Source organism: Bactrocera latifrons, unplaced genomic scaffold, assembly GCF_001853355.1.
Source record: "Bactrocera latifrons isolate USDA-ARS-PBARC rearing strain unplaced genomic scaffold, ASM185335v1 scaffold_0, whole genome shotgun sequence".
Classification (NCBI taxonomy): domain Eukaryota; kingdom Metazoa; phylum Arthropoda; class Insecta; order Diptera; family Tephritidae; genus Bactrocera; species Bactrocera latifrons.
This window is the reverse complement of record NW_017534406.1, coordinates 4,181,195-4,199,488: the sequence shown is the minus strand read 5'-3', so window position 1 is coordinate 4,199,488 and position 18,294 is coordinate 4,181,195. Positions and strand designations below refer to the sequence as shown.

General features: G+C 34.0%; 1 protein-coding gene and 1 long non-coding RNA gene across 2 annotated transcripts in view; one reads left to right on the top strand and one right to left on the bottom strand.

Annotated features, from left to right (window-relative positions):
* The window catches only part of LOC108968349, a 181,194-nt gene that overhangs the window by 91,122 nt on the left and 71,778 nt on the right, over positions 1-18,294 (bottom strand). The gene's annotated exons all lie outside the window — the stretch shown is intronic.
* Positions 2,793-18,294, top strand: part of LOC108969021 — a 214,245-nt gene continuing 198,743 nt past the window's right edge. The window contains exon 1 of the long non-coding RNA XR_001993378.1: positions 2,793-2,824. This is a non-coding gene — a long non-coding RNA (uncharacterized LOC108969021). The remainder of the gene's footprint in view (positions 2,825-18,294) is intronic.

The following is an 18,294-nucleotide window of genomic DNA, read 5'->3' as shown; positions in this document are numbered from 1 at the left end:
TTATGGAAAAAATCATTGTTAGGTCCCTAAAAATAGAAAAATCAGAACCAAATTTACTAAGCGAAGATAGTATGCCATGTAAAGTACTTCAAATAACGGATATTGGGAAAATTTTATTGCGAAAAAAAACCCACCAAAAACTACATATCATCTTAAACGCAAAACAACGTGTCACCAAAAAAGCGAATTTGATTTTTTTAAGTTTACGATTCACTATATCTTATTACATATAAGTAGCATAAAATTTTCAGCTTCCGTTCTTAGATATAACCAAATATAACTGTTTAATAACCAATATATAACCATTTTATAACCAAAACTCAAATTTTCTTTCAAATGAGTGAATTATATCGTTTTTCGACGAAATGTAGATAGAGACATAAGAAATCTGGAAGCATGGTGAAACCGATTATTATTTGACCCGACGCCTGAGTGGACTTGACAGCTTTAGAGAATATCAGCACAAATATAAACATGACGATGGGTCTCACCGCTCTTTCTCTAACGACGAATATATTCCATTTTCTCCTGGTGTATGAGCTACAGTAAAGAAATAGCGGAACTAAACGAACTTAGAAGAGTAGCTCACTCCAGAAAGTAGAGTTTCTCACGTGACCTAATCTTAACTTATGTGAAAGCGTATGAGAGAATAGACCGCACCAGTTCTAAAAGAGTAAACAAGAAATAAATGCTAATGCAAAAAGATAGACCGCTTTGGGAGGAGGATAAGAACGAAAATAGGCAACAAATACACAACAGAAAGATTTCTCGAAAACTACTTAATCGATCTTTATATAATGTTATATATGTCAATGAGATAAAACTCTTAAAGACTCGGACGCAGGAATTTATTTGCATTTACAAGTATTTGCAAAAAAAAAAAATTGCAAAATTTTCACTGTAATCTTAATTTCTATTTGTGTTTATCAAACTGTCTGAATAAAATCCAATTTTCAGTTCTTTTTTCTTCATGCAAATTCTAAGTCAAGGTTTCAAAACACATATGTTTTTACTTTAGATGATCTTGTAAGGATCCTGTGTAAGGGGTTTTTCTGCCAACGCGGACGCATCTTTTTGTCAACGGGCCACCGGCCGTCGCAATGGCCGAGTTTAAAGTTTTTTTTCCAAAAATTTTAGAGTTTCTTTGTTAATAGCGTGTGTTTGAAACAATGAAAAATTCTAACAAAATGTTTAATTTTTTATATGAGACAAAATTGTTGAAAAAATGCTGACTTTTACGCGAGGAGACCCATGTAACTCCTTAACTTAGTTTTCAAGCATCTCTTCTGGATCTACTTGACGTCGCTTTGGCAAAAAATTCAGGTCTCGTGGTGGTATAAATGGTATAAGGTAAAAATCGTTAGACAAACATTTCATGTCGTAATCGATTCGATTTGCTGCCGCTGTTTAAATGTAACAGTTCGGTTAAATTTGATCAGATGGTAGTCCTCTTTTAGCGAAAAAACAATATATATCTTAACTTCAATTCACATTAATTATTTTGTTAACAAGGGATTTAATGTTCATTTTGGTAGGAATTGGCATTATACCAATAGAAATATCTGCATGCCTATAGGATTTACTACGATATTTCACTTATTCACTGACATACTCTACGTTAAATCTCCATTCTTCTCAGATTATATTAGTTATGGAGTCATTCAGTTTTAGTAGTTATATAGTGCATTATATGGAAAGTGAAAGTTTCTTATGTTTCAGGGATCGTTAACTTTGTTTATTAGCATCTGATATTGGAATTTTGAGTAATACTTATGTTTCTATCATTGGCACAACCGACACTTAGAATCTATATGACTATACCGGTCTAATAATTAGTTTGGCACCGCTTAGCCTTATTCTTTATTTTGTGGTCCTATTGTCAACCGCATTGAATATATTTTGCAGATTTAGCGCAGCTTTTTCTGCTTTATTAAGACGCATATTTCGCCAAATATGATTATAAAGAGCGGCAGTCATACTGCGTGGTGCTTATGCTTCAATTTCTTAAAGTTTGCAGAATTAATTCCTTTATTTACACGAAAAAATCTCAAACTGACATACGATCCTAGAAGTACGCAATACTCAACCTGAAGGCAATCGTCGTTGCACAAGGACTTTGTGTCACATCTTTTCGAACGACTACGCAATGTTAGGGAATACCGCTAAACACAATTTTCCTTCCTCCGCACATTTTTCTATTAGTTATATGTATTATTCTAAGAATTTCTTCGATTATTGAATGCTTACTTCTGAAGCCGAACTGATGTGATTAAGTGATTTTCATCGATTGAAGATCTTCGGCCTTGAAGAACTCATTTTTCGAAAACTATATGATGAGACTATATGATAGTCCGTTCCTGGTCCAGGAATTATGACTACCGGCACTTTCCAAAGGCATGGAATATGTGTCATTTTAAAAGATGGGTACGATTTAGTATACTTTTGTATGGAAAATGCTTCAACACTTCTGCTGTAATTGGATCCTATTTCCTTCTTAAATTTAAGTCTTTCAAATCCATTTGTATGTTCATAAAAATGATTGCTGGTATTAGTACATGAGCTGGTTCAATACTACTGAGGAACCCACTCAGTGCACTTATTATAACACAAAGTATCAACTACATACTAAATACTTTGTCAATGCGTTAACTTTATCACAATCATTTCTAGCGGCTTTTACATTTTTTTTTGTAAATCTGTTTAACAATAATTGTTTGATTGTTGTGATCTGTGAATAGTTTATTTTCGTCTGAAATTAAGTGATAATTAATTTAATTCCACTGTTTTTTGCAGATTTCGGTTGCACAGCTGAACAGATGATCAGGTGAGTCTTCAACTCTCAAATTTTGGCCTTAGAAGAAAAATGCATTAGAATTGTGAAGCCCATCCGGATCCAATTGCAAATTTGGTGAGTCAGTGTCGGTGTCGGTTTCGGCTCCGCATACTGGTTTGCCGAAAGTATGACTGCTGCAATCTTTCAAACTTAGTCTTGCAAAAGTTAGATATTAGCAGAGAAGTGCCTGAATGTGTTCACCTCAACTTTTTCCATACAACTTTGACGGTTCGTCTTATAGCATGAATGCCTTTTGAAAATGTCCTCTAAAAATTACTACGATTGCGTCAATGCTAGAAACAAGTTCAAATTATTCAACTCGTTACCATCCTGATATAATCTGGATAAGAATGACCATTTTAGTAGCTTATCGTTTATTATTAACTTATTGCTGAAGAAAGGCTGTTTTTGACCTGAGAAAACTCATGTAACCCTTTAAATATTAACATCATATGCCGCCACTATCTCGCTTTTCACCCGAAAATACGTTATGCCGATATTCGTTCTTGTCTTAGAAAGATCTATAATATAATTCAAGTTTAAACCAATTTCAGTATTTTCTACAGGTATCTTACCTCTTAATGAATCATTTTCAAATTTCAAAAATATTATTTTTTTAATATGGAAAATAGCTTTTATAAATGACATTATCATTGGCGTCATTTCATTTTTTGCTACCAGAAATGTTTCCTTCATACAGAAATATACAGATTTTGAGACAATTTGCTTTCACTTATTATAGTAGTATTTAGAACAACCCAGTGGATGTCCATTCACCGTTCATTACTACAGATCGTTATATCCCATAATGTACAGAAAAACCGATCCTCATCAATCTGACATCTTAAATCTTAACTAAACTCTTTGAAATGATCATTTCTGTTCATATGTGCGAACACCAAAGAAGCTTCACTGTTAGTAACTATAAGACTATATTTACCTAGTGCGCTCTAAAAGCCAAAAAGCAGAAGCTAACGAACGCACTTAAAACCCCACTTCCGCACTTTACTACAAGCTATACTATATACCAACTGCTCCTTCGCTGGCTGCTTAAAATAGAAATATGTCCTTCCGCTAACGCATATGAGCAGAAATAAATACTATGGCAGTGGAAGGAACTAAAGCACATTCAAATGACTGCATGGCAAGACAAAAGATAAGCATAAAACGAGACTATAACAATTAAAAGAAAAGTAACAATGCAGGAAGAAGTGACGCAGAAATACGTAGTTGCGAATGTGAGAGAGAGAGAGAGACTTCCTATAGTTTCACATCAAGCGTATACCATATCTATGCATATATGTACATATATATGTATATATATATATAAATATATATCATATGACGCTTTGTTTTGCATTTAAAATGTGCACAAATATATATGTATATTATATACATATGTGATATTTTATTGTGCGAATTTCGCTTCTGCTCATTGGTGTGCCAACAAATGTTACGTATACGCAGTAGAGCGCCACTTGTGCTTATGAGACATTGAAGTGTTACAAAAACAGTTGCATTTCTTATTTAGTGAGGAACGTAAATTTTAGCAATTTTACACAAATGCAGCTTTTGACGAATTGCTGCTTTATTTTGCTTATAATTAATATTTTAAAGTTTACATGAATGCGTTTAGTTTGCTGAGAGGAAATGTGAAAATGGACTGTGAAATCATGATAAATAAAGTAAAGGAAAAATTTTCTTTCTGAGTAATAAAAAGGGCTATGGAGGGCAGGATTATTATCAAATATTTTGCTTTTTTCTGCCATTTAACCTGTTGCTAAAGAACTGCTAAAATGTTTAATATCCCCAGGCGAAGTTCCTTTGGAGAATTTCAATCAATATGCTCAAATTTGAAAATAAAAAAGGTTTTAATATAATTTTTAGAATTTTTTGTAAGACATTTATAAGCTTAACATAATAAATTTTGCGCATGTGCTTAGCCAACCATATATTAGGTTGTCGAAAAAGTCTTGCGGTATTTTCGCTCGTTGGCGCTGAGAGCGTGTAGTTCTAGTTTTATTCGTCGCATCGGGTCATGCTATACCTTTTTGGAAAGCTCATTTCACGCGCTAACACGTGTTTGATTGATTGTCGTTTCCATTTCCACCGCACAACGATGGCTTCAACGTTTTCGTTCTGGTGTAGAGGTGGTCGAAGATGCGCCACGCTCCGGAAGGCCTGTCGTCGAAAGTTGCGATAAAATCGCTGAATTGGTCGAAAGAGGCCGGCATAGTAGCTGCCGTAGCATCGGTCAAGAGCTGGGCATGAGTCATCAAAAAAAAATTTTATGAACAATTGAAAATTGAAAAAAAAAAATGCAATAAAAATACCGCAAGACTTTTTTGACAACTTATTGTATAGTATATTTGACATACTGACTTACACACTGAATGATAAGATACTTGTATGGAAAATTTTTTTATTTGAAAAGCTATCATCTCGAAATTAGGTATAGATAATTATGTAAGATATCGCTACAATCTCCGTAGAATTTGTTCAGATCGGACAACTATAGCATCTAGCTGCTATACAAACTGACCAAACAAACTCAAGATGAAAATCTTTTTATGCCATTGTTGCTGTACTAAACACAACTGTGAAGGGTATTAAAGCTTCAGCGTAGTCGAAGTTAGCATTTTTTCTTGTTTTGTAGTCATTCTGCGTGTCACAATTAATGTTGCGTATACGCAACGACATACCCTTCAAAGCACACAGTAGCTTTTATTACTTGATGAGGTAATATTTCCCGTGCCACTTAACATTTTCCAACGGACTTTAGTAAATTTAGTAAATGAACGCTAGCACGCTAATGCAATGAACTTAATCACTGCAGTAAATTTATGATGTCGCCTAAAATCGACGACAATGAACTTTGTGTGTTACGCAAAAAGCGGCTGTAAATATGCTTTCGCTGCTCATTTTTTCATTCGAAAGAAGGTGCCATTGTGCAGAGAATAATATACATCTGCGAAAAAAATATATTTATTTATATATGTACATATTTATGTGCTCAAATATATCAGACACTTAAAGCAAGACAATGCGCTAAATTAATTATTCAATTACGCTGCGGAAAGCAGGCCAACAGCTGCAAGTAATTGCAGCGTCTCAAAAACAACGAAGATATATAAGCCTCATATATGTCGTGCATGATTCAAGCGATCGATCTTCGGCTGCTCAGTTGCTTTTGCACCTGCGGTGCGGCGTGTGCGAAATTACGGCAATTTTTCACAGCTGTCGGCGTGCAGAGTTTACGCCCATAACCCTTCTACGCGCCCGCCAAGCCGGCTAATCAATGTCTTAACGCGGCAACTGTGAAGTTTTTAATAAATATTTGCTTTCGTTCATACATAGCCATGCTTTAATTATTTATTTGCTTCCTTCAAATATGACGAATTGTGACGTGCCAAAGCTGACGGTGTCGATTGCAGCCCTGAACATGTGAAAAGGCCAAAGAAAATCGTTAAAGCACAAAATTCATGTTGTCGTTGTTGTTGTGTGCGCAGTTGTGCTATGTTTGTGGAAGTGCCAGTTGCTGGCAGAATTGTGGCCTTTCGTGTTGCTAAATATACGTGCATACTTAATTACACACATACATACAAACACATGCTTACATACAAAAAGGCACATACTACACATAGACACACAGTCACATATATTATATAAAGACCACACTCACATACATAAAGACACATACTTTTATACACACAAACCCATACTTATGTAAGCGCTTACAGTTAAAAATTCATACTGCTTTGTTGCTCACTGTATTTTCGTATATGTGTATGTATGTGTGTGTATGTAAATGGCACTGTGGCATGCATGTTTATCGATTTTTTTCTGTAAATTTTGCGCTCCTTACCGCTTTTGTGCCGTTCTTTTGGCGCCCATTGCTGTTGACCATCACCTCACCCGTCACTCTGTGCTTCGTTTGGTTGTAATAAAATGTTCTGTTTGCGAAGACTGAAGTGGCAGCGTATTTTCATCAATTCAATAAAATATTTTTCTGCAATATTGGCAATAAATATCTTTTACAACCATTTAATGAGCTATATTTAACGGTTATAAAAGATTTTTATATTGTTTACAACAGCAAGATGTTATTTGTACTCAAACTCTAATGTTGCTGTAATTTGATTTTACAGTTACAGTGAGGGAGGTGGAGTGAGAAATTCTGTAAAATAGATTTCTCAAACGATAAAACCGATTATTAAAGGTTTTGCATAATAAATTTCAATTTACTTGGGACTGGCCCCATATCATTTGAATATTTCGTCGTCATTTGAATATTCTGTCGCTTTTCGTTTAATAATATTCTTTAAACCAAATCTCGATTAATCAACTAGCGTAAAATATAAGTGAACCAAATAACACTGTGGGCAAAAAATAGTCGGACTTTTTAGTATAAATTTCACGCAAATCGCCGCTAAACAGTCAGAGATCTTACTAGTATGTTGAATTATCGAAAAAATTAGTGAAAACCATTTTTAGAGATCATTGTGGCTTAAGAAAAGTGAAAGCGCCAAAATCACTCTCACTTTCCGACTAGCAGGATTTCATGAAACGTATTATTACCGACGATGAGTCTTGAATATATGCCTACGACCCGGAAGCAGACGATCGATGGGTCGAATATCGTGGCACAGGTGAGCCAAAGCCAAAAAAACCGGTCAAAAATCAAGGCTATATTGACTTCGATTATCGAAATGTGGTCACTCTGAGTTACTTCCGATCGACCAAACTGCCAACAAGAAATACTACTTCAGAGTATTGCGCAAAGGTATACGTAAAATGAAGCCGACATTCTTGGATTTTGCACCACGATAATGCACCGTCCCATACAGCATTGATTCTTCGTGAGTATTTCACAAAATTTTTAACCAATTTCGTGCCGAAACCATCGCATTCGCCTGATTTAGTTCCGCGTGGCCTCTGAAATTGACTTAAACAAATGTTGACACAAGTGTTTTGAGGCCAAGGGGAATTACCTTGAGTGGTTCGACATATATTTTGAAGAAGAAATTACGAATTTTAAAATTATCATCAGGTCTTACAAGATTTTGCATATTATTAGTTTTATTTTTTATTTTTTTTTATTTAGGCTTAGCTGTCAGAGAAACCGGTTTGTGGGGTTATGAATTCATAGAAAATATAGTATAATAAGAAAATTATGTAAAAATATGTCTTTAAGCCTCTCCTTAGACAAAGTCAAGTTTTTGAGCAAACCAAAAAATTCCTATCATGTAAGGCGACTAGTATGAGTATAGTAGCAACTACATATGTAACCCTATGCTAAAATTTACATCATGCTTCAAACAACAGATCCAACTGATATTTTATTAAATAAAACTCAAACACTTCCATCTTTTTAAGTTTGTAATTAACAAGCAATCATTTATTTTTGTCCAACTACTTTCCTCTGGTAATCTAAATTGTCAGTGTTTTTCAGTATTGCGATCATAATGGAAATGCGAAACACGGAATACTTTTATGACCACCTTTCACTTTAATTATATTAAATAATTAAATATGATACAATATTTTGATTTTACTTTCAAAATAAGTGGCAACACTGAATAAGGTAGTTGTGTTCCTTCAAATCACACTTACGCATTTCGTGTCTATATTTTCTTTGTGTTATTTGTTTAGTAAACAATATATATTTACCAATTTACTTGTAATTAAATTTTATATTTGAGACTTTTAACACATACCTATTTAATTGTATTTAAAAAGAGGTGGCAACACTGTTTTAGTGGCAACACTGCTTTAGAAAGTTATGTTATTTCAAAATGCACTTTTTTCTTGTCCATGTTTTTCTTGTGGTACTATTTTGCAATAGCTAGTGAAAAATTTAATTAAGGTGGCATCTTTGTACCAATTTGCTTGTAAATTTAATCTAAATATTTCCATAAAAAATAAAAATTGTTATTTGGGGCTTTTAACGCATACCTATTTAATTGTATTTAAAAAGAGGTGGCAAGGCTATGTTAGTGGCAACGCTGGTTCTGGTAGTTATATTTTCAAATCACATTTACTTTTTGTCCATATTTGCTTTTTGTTATCTTTTTCGTAATGCCTAGTGAAAATTGAATAAGTATGGCATCGCTGTTTCAATTTAAATGTACATTTTATCGAGATAGTTCGTACAAATTTAAGTTTAATATTTGACTTTTTAACGCATATCAGTTTCATTTAATTTAAAAAGAGGTGGCAACTCTGGCAAAATGTCATTGCTTTTTTTTTATTCCAAACAAACAATGTTTTCTTAAACCACATATTGATCTTCAGTAATAAATCAGACATTCTTCTTTCGAAGTCTCTATTCAACGTGCACTTGTACTTGTACTTGTGGAAAAAGTACTCGAAAATTGGGTTCATCGCATTCGTTTCTGAAAGGAAGTTGTCTAGGCCACTTGAATTCAGATCCATTCATTGTATCGAATGTCAAAAAAGTCTTGCGGTATTTTCGCTAGTTGGCGTTCTAGTCTTTTTCGTCGCTATTATGCTATACCTTTTTGGAAAGCTCATTTCACACGCTAACATGTGTTTGATTGATTGCCGTTTCTTTTAAGTCGTTCGTGAGTTATAGCGTTGCAAACATGGCGCAATATAAAAATACGGCATATTTTACAGTACTACTACGATAAAGGCAAAAATGCACCTCAAGGCGCCAATAAAATTTGTGTAGTTTATGGACCCGATACAGTTTCCATTTCCACCGCTTAGCGATGGTTTCAAAGTTTTTGTTCTGGTGTAGAGGTGGTTGAAGTTGCGCCACGCTCCGGAAGGCCTGTCGTCGAAAATTGCGATAAAATCGCTGAATTGGTCGAAAGAGGCCGGCATAGTAGCAGCCGTAGCATCGGTCAAGAGCTGGGCATGAGTCAACAAAAAAAATTTTACGAACATTTGAAATTCAGTAAGAATACCGCAAAAATAAAGCAAAACTTTTGACAACCAATATAAAGAACATTTTAATTTCCTTATTTTTTTTTTTTAAGAAATCATGTCACTAGTTGGAAAATCCCGTTGATCGAATAAACAGTGGTGAAACTAGAACACTGTTTCTCTTTTTTGACAGTTTTAGAATCAGTATATGGATTTTATAATAATTACTCGTACACTAGTCTTTATATGATCTCTGTATAAGATTTTTGCAGTGAATTTTTGAGCTTTATTATCCACACCCTGCTCTTGTTATAACCCCGAGATATCACTATATTATAACTGGAACGGGGTACATTAATTTTGTCACAAAGCTTGTAACTGCTACAGGAGAACGTCGGAGCTCAGGCGTTCAGTTTTTCAGAAACTCATCTAAAGCTCTGCGCAGTTCCTTTTCTCTTCAAGAACTACTACTATTTATTTGTCCATGTAGCTGCCATAAAAACTGAATGATCGCAATCAAGTGCATGCATGGGAATCTTTTTCATTCGAAAGGATATCTCCACGAAAACTTCTTATTTTTAGTCTCTTCTTCTTCTTCTTTCATTCTTTTATTATACTTCATTTATTATCAGTGTTTTATTTTTCATTATTTTTCATTTAGTGTGCTTTGAAAATATGAAATATGACAAGCGTTTGAAATAAGTGTTGCGTGACATGGTCAAGTACAAACAAAAAAAAAAAAAAAAAAAAAAAAAAAAAAAAAAAAAAAATAAAAACAAAAAAAAAAAAAAAAAAAAAAAAAAAAAAAAAAAAAAAAAAAAAAAAAATGTCAGCAACACAGCAAATATATAGTTATTAAACTTGTGCCTATCGTACTTTTGATCTCCCGCTGACCGCCTGTGCGCACCTGCAGCAGCGGCTGCCTGACATCGAAAGTCAAAATTTAATTAAGAATAAAGCGCACTGTGGCGCACTCAGCAGCGCACAATACCGCAAGTAATGAGCGACACGAAAGCGCTGCGCTATGTCAAACGAACAACAAATAATGTCACAAATAAAAAAGCGGTGCTATTCGCATTTTAGGCGCCTTAATTGTTAGCAGGTGTGGCCAGCAAGCAAACTATTGTTTCGATGATGCTCTTATTATTCTCATGTCCTTTGCTTTGCCGAGCCGCGAACTTGCAGTGTTCCGCACAAATTGCTCGAAATGTCACGAGATTGCGGACATAAAAGTTTGCCATTTGTCATGTGCATTGTTCGCCGTCATTACTCTACTTAAGAGCAGCGCCAGCAGCATACGCGGAGGCACAGATACGAGTGCGCCTATAATGTGGCACTTGATATAGGGAAAAGCAAACTTTTGCACGCATTGGCAACGCACATACACACACAGTCTTACCAGTGTAAATATGGGCAGAACACACACACGCATATACTCAGAAATATATACATTCACATATACATATATAAATATATATGATGTTGTATTTAAGTAGCCTGCATATGGCGCATTGCAGCCACATCCGTTGTCATTATCGCTAAGGTTGCCATTACCGTTACAACAACAAATGCAAAGAACTTTGCTTCACCGCACTCGCACGCGCATACTTTCTTGTGTGCTATATTTATATTACTTTACATACAAATTCATTGCTTGGCACGTGACTGCGGTTAGCTGACGCCAGCCTGCCTGGTTCACAGCAGTGCTTCTCAAGCCTGCCTTCAGCTACTTTCCCATGCATCTTATAGCATGTTAGCACTCTCACATAAAGTTTGTTTATTCTATTCATTTTTCTTTTATCGCATATTTCTCCCTTGCCTTTTGCTTGTTTATGAGCGCAGTGCTTTTGCCTTTGTTTGCGGATATGTGATTTACTTTTATGTTCAGTAGTTTACTTTGATCGAATGGCAAGTAAATAATGGACAGCTTTATAACTTGTCTTGACCTCCTGACCTCTTCATTCATTATGTAATTGAGTTCAACCACTTAATTGTCAAGTAATTCTCCACAAGAATTTCAAGTGTCGATTGAAAGAATATAAGTTGTGTGGATATACTTATTTATAGACGCTGGGTGACTGAAAGTTAAAAACAAGCGAATCCTTTTCTTCCCGCTCAGAGCGTGTGTGGACTATCCATTGCAGCAATCAGCCGTGAGAGATTAATCAACTTCTTGTGCTCAGCGGAGTTCGAGTATTTACGAAAAGTTTTAGGGGTTAAGTAAAAAGAATTTATCGAATTTTTGAGGAATAATATTCTCAGCATTACTTGGCTAGCTCGCTTTTTTCGATCTAATTTTAGACCAAGGTGTTCTTATTTACTTTCTTAGCTATCCAAATAGCATCTGTTTCGTATTAAAATTATAATGCCTAGAATTTCTAGGTATGGATCAAAAGATAGTAAAAGCAGCCGCACTTCGTAGAAATACATCCGCTGCTAACTTGATGGCTGCCATTTCTACTTGAAAACCACTATTGCGGTCTGGCTTCTCCCGATATAATTCATCCGCGAACAAGTAAGGAAGCGCTAAGTTCGGATCTCACCGAACATGATAAAGTGATAATCGAGATTTCAAGCGTGGTTGTGAATCGATTTCACCCATATTTGGTACATGTCATCAGAGTGTTAAGAGAATATTATATACCGAATTTCATTGAAATCGGTTGAGTACTTCCTAAGATATGGTTTTTGGTTCATAAAATGGCGACGACACGACCATTTTCAATTAAAAAAAAAAAAGCCTGGACGCAGCTTCCTTCTGCCATTTCTTCCGTAAAGTTTAGTGTTTCTGACGTTTTTTGTTAGTCCGTTAACGCACTTTTAGTGATTTTCAACATAACCTTTCTATGGAAGGTGGGCGTGGTTGGTCCGATTTCTTCCATTTTTGAAATGTATATTTAAATGCCTGAAGGGAATGACTCTGTAGAGTTTGGTTGACATAGCTGTAGTAGTTTCCGAGATATGTAAAAAAAACTTGTAGAGGGCGGGGCCACGACCACTTTTCCAAACGAATTAAGTCCAAATATGCCCCTCCCTAATGCGATTGCACTTTAATATCTTTATTTATGGCTTAGTTATGACACTTTATGGGTTTTCGGTTTTCGCCATTTTGTGGGCGTAGCAGTGGGCCGATTTTGCCCATCTTCGAACTTATCCTTCTTATGAAGCCAAGAAATACGTGTACCAAGTTTCATCATGATATCTCAATTTTTACTCAAGTTATAGCTTGCACGGACGGACGGATGGACAGACAGAGATCCGAGTTTCAAGTCTACTCGTCACCCTGATCACTTTGATATATATAACCCTATAACTGACTCTTTTAGTTTCAGGACTTACAAACAACCGTTATGTGAACAAAACTATAATACGCTCCTTAGCAACTTTGCTGCGAGAGTATAAAAAGCTCGTTTCAAGAAAAGTTTAGTCGATGTATGAAATTTTAATTTAATTTTCATGAATTTTAACATCACAAATGGTAAACTGATATCGGGAAATAATCACAAAACTCTAACCTATTGAGATTGAGTTGAGAATAAAAGGAAGGCAAATAATGCTAAGCCGAAAGTATTAAAAAATATCGTTGACTTATCGAGCGATGGATAACATGTTTCTTCGGAAATATGGAAGCCACTATGTCTAAGTTCTGAATATATATTTAACAGTAACACCAGATGTGTTGATATCAATGAGTTTCTCAAATAACTGCAAGATTATTTATTTCACTGACTCTATATAGTCATACTAGTGGATCCGGCCACCCGTTGTTGTACTTGAGGTTTAACTTTGAATATGTTCATACAAATAAGTTTCATGGAATAAAATAATGAATTCAAGGCTGCTTTCTCAATATTTGGTTACCAGATTTTCTGTCTAGTCAGTAGAGTTGTCCGCTTAATAAATTGTACTCAATAAACATCAACTAATTGTAGGACCCGCCAATGTGCATAGTTAATGGTGATGTCCGCTTAATAGAGCGTCAATTTAATAAAGATTTCACTGTATTTTTTATTTATGAATTTATTTTACTATTCTATCTTCAAGTTGGTTCAAACTGAAAAGAGCGTGCTTGCTTCAATTGGTTCAGTAATTTATGAGTCCATCGCGGATAAAAAATGTGACACGTACTTTTTATATATAATGATTTGCTGTGAACTCAAAAAGAAGCACCCTGATCAATGCTTTACAGTTTTGAAAAAGGAAAGAGTGGCTCAATCGCATAAATTATCAAACCAATAAAGAACCATCTGTGTTCTTGCAATTACATAATTTGGCTTGGCGAATCAAGCTGTTGTCATTTCACAAAATTTATTAATTTTACAATGAACGATGAGTCTATAGTATCAGTACAGATTCAGTGAGTTCTAATCGATTAGCCAAATATCGATCAATTACAGTTGGGAAAAATTGGCCTTTTTAATACAAAACCTTCTTAGTTTCAATCACTTGAACATAATCCAAACATTCAAAAATGATTATAAGATCAAGTAGCGTATTAATATATGTATTAACCAATTTTTGTAAGAAGAAAGTATTTTTACTGCTGCTCAACTTAAGTTTCCATAATACTCGTGTATCCCAATCGTTTAAAGCAAACACAAGCAGTAAGCACACATGTATAGTATGAGAGCATATATGCAATGCAGCATTATGTCCGAGCACATATTCATATATAAACACTGAGCTAACTATACATTACTTGGCTGCTTATTTATTTTCTCAAGATTGACAATATATTTTGCCCCATCTGCATATCTAAGCGATAGATCAATGTCGTCTGTGTTCAGTGCAAGGCATTTATCACATGGCTTAAAGGGCAACGAGGACAGTCAACAGCAATATACAATACAAATAATACAAATACGCATATAGTATAAATATATACTGCAATAATTGTGTATATATTGTACTGTTCAATGCAGATCTTAAGAAAGCAGAAAGCAATTGTAACTGATAAATCGCTGAAGGCAACAGCTTTGAAAATAAATATTCTAAAATCAAAGAATTTTCTCAAAATAAATAAAATACCGAATAAAAAAGAATGGCTTTGGTAATTTATTATTTAAAATATACGGTTGAGTATTTACAAATTTTAAATTAAAAACTGAAATTAGTTTATATAATAAGTATAATAAGCACATCCGACAAGCTTTGCATAAAATCTCACTTTGTGCTTTTTTGTAAAATTTTTTAAGGGGATTTTAATTTAAGAAATTAACAAAAAGTAGTAGTTTACAAAGTTAAATATACTTTAAAACATGTGACTTTTGTTGTAAACTGTGGATAGGTCTGGAGTTGAGGAAGATTTTTCTTTTTAAAACTCTTGCAAATCAGAAATCCCAAAAAACCATACTCGTATTATTAAGATAGATCAATACAGATAATGAAGACTAGTCAAAGTTTTGATTTTTAACAAAATGTTAGCTACCCAAAAATAATTTTTTGTGAAAACTAAGAAAACAAAAATATTAAAAAAAATTAATTTTGTGAACATTGCCTGATAAACATATAATATATACGAAAAACATGAGAAAATTTCAAGTTGAAAAGTTCTGCAGTTTCGAAGATATAATATTACCGATATCTGCTCTGAAGACCACGTTTCGAGAAAAAACATATTTACAGTCTTGGGAGACGTTACAACAATTTAAAAAATCTTACAAGTAAACTTATATATTTGAAACGATTTCCAGTAATATTCTTATGTACGTATATCGTCATCGAAAATGCGAAACAACGTATCACCAAAAAATCTTAATTTAGTTTTTTTTTATTGCTAACGATGCTTTACATGATGTTACATATGTATATGTTGCACACAATTTTCAGCTTTCACAGTCAGACATAACCAATATATAACCTTTTAATAACCAATATATAACCATTTGATAACCAAAACTCAGTTTTTTTTTCAATAAACGATTTCTTTCACCTTTCAAATTATGAAAAGCGATGTTTCGTTATTTTGCATCTTAGGTGATTATATGTACATTCGATACACATATAATACAAGTAAAAAAATTGAAGTTTATTAAATTCCCAAGTGGATATAACATCTCTTGTTAAATTACAGTATTGTGGATATTCACCTTCAAAACACACTATCCTTAAGCAATCAAATTAGCTTCAGCACCCTAATCACTAATTATTTACTAATATGGTAAATAGGGCTAATTAGACAATATCCTAATTAAGACTTAAGGGTTTAGGGGTAGTCAAAGGCATGAAAAAATTAGAACTTTCAGTATTTTTTTTTTTTTTTTKTTKYTACTAAATCGTCTGATTTTACAAAAGTAGTAATGTGGCATTATTATAGAATGTGTTGACTTGAAGTCACGAAAATTAAAAAAAAAAAAAAATTATTTCCAAAGTTACAGTTGTTTTTGTTGACCCAGTTCAAAAAAAAAAGGTACTTGCGGTGACAATCACAAGTCCTTGGAGATTCATCCAAAATCAATCGGACAAAAGAAATTAGTGTTATAAATAGATAATTCTGGTCCCGAAGAAGAATTTTTTTTTTTTTTAAATTAACAAAATGGCGGCCTATGAAAATTTTTTTCTAAATTTTTGGTAAAAAAATCAGCAGTTAAATGGTCTTAAAAAATCGAAATTTAAAAAAAAATCCTTCGATCAGACGCGAGTTTATAATGTATTCTAAAAGCGGTATAGATTTCATTTAAATCTACTGAATGGTTTTCGAATTACATAATAGTTGTCACCAGTTCAAAAAACATAGTTTTGTTATTTGTCGAATAACTGAAACACTAATTATCGGATCAACGTGAAATTATCAGAGAATATTTTTAAGGTATTACACTTAAGGAAAATGCAAAAAAAAAAAAAATTAACTGTTTGAAAATTCTGACTATCCCTAACCCCTTAATTAACAATAAATTTCTTACGTAAAATTGCCATGCATTTCTCGACAATATGAACAACAAAAATACTCTCGTTTCCTTACAGAAACTCGAATCCGATCGTTCAGTTTGTATAGTGGTCCGACAAATGAGTAGCTTCTTGGTGAGAAAAGGATGACTGTAAAATTTCAGACAGATATCTCAAAAATAGCGCGACTAGTTTGATCATTCATAATGATTTTATTTCATTGAGTTATAAAATTCATAAGAAATAAAAGATTTTCTCAAAAATAATCAAACTTTAACTGTTAAAGTTAAAGTTAAGTTAAAAAAAAAACAAAACAACAGCAACAAAAGCAATAAACGCCATTGATTATGCATGACAATGTAACCTTTTTGCATAATGCCACGGCGCTTGAAACGCAAATTTGTCCATAAAAGCTTCATTAATATGCTTTTTTGCGTTGCTTTAGCATTTTTGTTGTTGTTGTCGATCTCAACAATGTGTGGCGTATCAACGGCTGGTTACGCCACGCTGCCTGCCACATACAGTTTGAGAGCGGTCGGCGCTTGCCTTGTGTTAGGCACATAAATTTGCAAAACAAAACGTGCGAGGTGAGGCTGGCAGTTGTTGGTGCTGTTTTTGTGTGATTTAAAACACGGCAATGCGGCGACCAACAAAGCGTGTGACACACAAAGGACACGCAAAGGCACCAGCACACACCAAATCCCAAACATGTGAGTGTGTGTGTATTGCTGTTGCTGTTGTCATATATGGTATATTTGTCTATGAGCAAGCCAAGGCTTGTGCAATTTTGTTGTTGGCCACCATAAAACTTTCAGCGAGTTTTCACATGCGGCTGTGACCTCTCAATGGCCTAAAGTACACTGAAATTGTAAAAAAAAAAAAAAAATTAAGAAAAAAATCGAAAAATTTCCAAAATAAAAATGAAATGCTGTGCGGACGCAGTGACATATTGACACACTTTGTATGTGTTTAAATGCACGACATATACAACAAGAAATAAGTGTTTTGCCTGCAAACACATTTTGCCTGCCGCTGCCAGACGCCTAAAATCATGCAACGCATTTTGTTTGCCATGGCGATTTGAATTGATTTTCGATTTTTTTTTTTTTTTTTTTTTTTAATTTTCAACTTTGTTTTACTTGCTCACTTGGCTCCTCATACACGTAGCGTAACAACAAATGCAATAACTGCCGTATAATGCTGCGGCACTTGTGAGTCAAGTGAGTCACACTTAACGTGCGTGTTTCGTGTAAAAGAATAACTGTAAAAAATAAAACAAAAATCATAAAAATCGCAGGACGTTCTGAAATATCATACAAATAAGTGCATATAATATAGAACCAACAACTTTTCGGTGAGAAATTTTTTTTTCTGAAAAGCAAACACGCTGGCAAATGGCAGAGCAAGCACATGGAGCCACTGTAGACACTTCAAATGCCATATAACATTTGCATTTGTTGGATGACTTTTTTACTTCTTTTTTATTTTAACGATTTTCCCATGCGTTCAACGGCGCTTGTTTGACACCGACTGGCGTTTTTATTGCTATAATTATGTCGATAAAAATTGCTTTTTTTTGCTTTTGTAATTTACTAGTTTTATTTTTGAAGTTTAAAGCGACTTTTGTAGAAAAGCGTGGCATTAGAAGGTATGGCTTATAAATATTTTAATTTTATTTAATTATG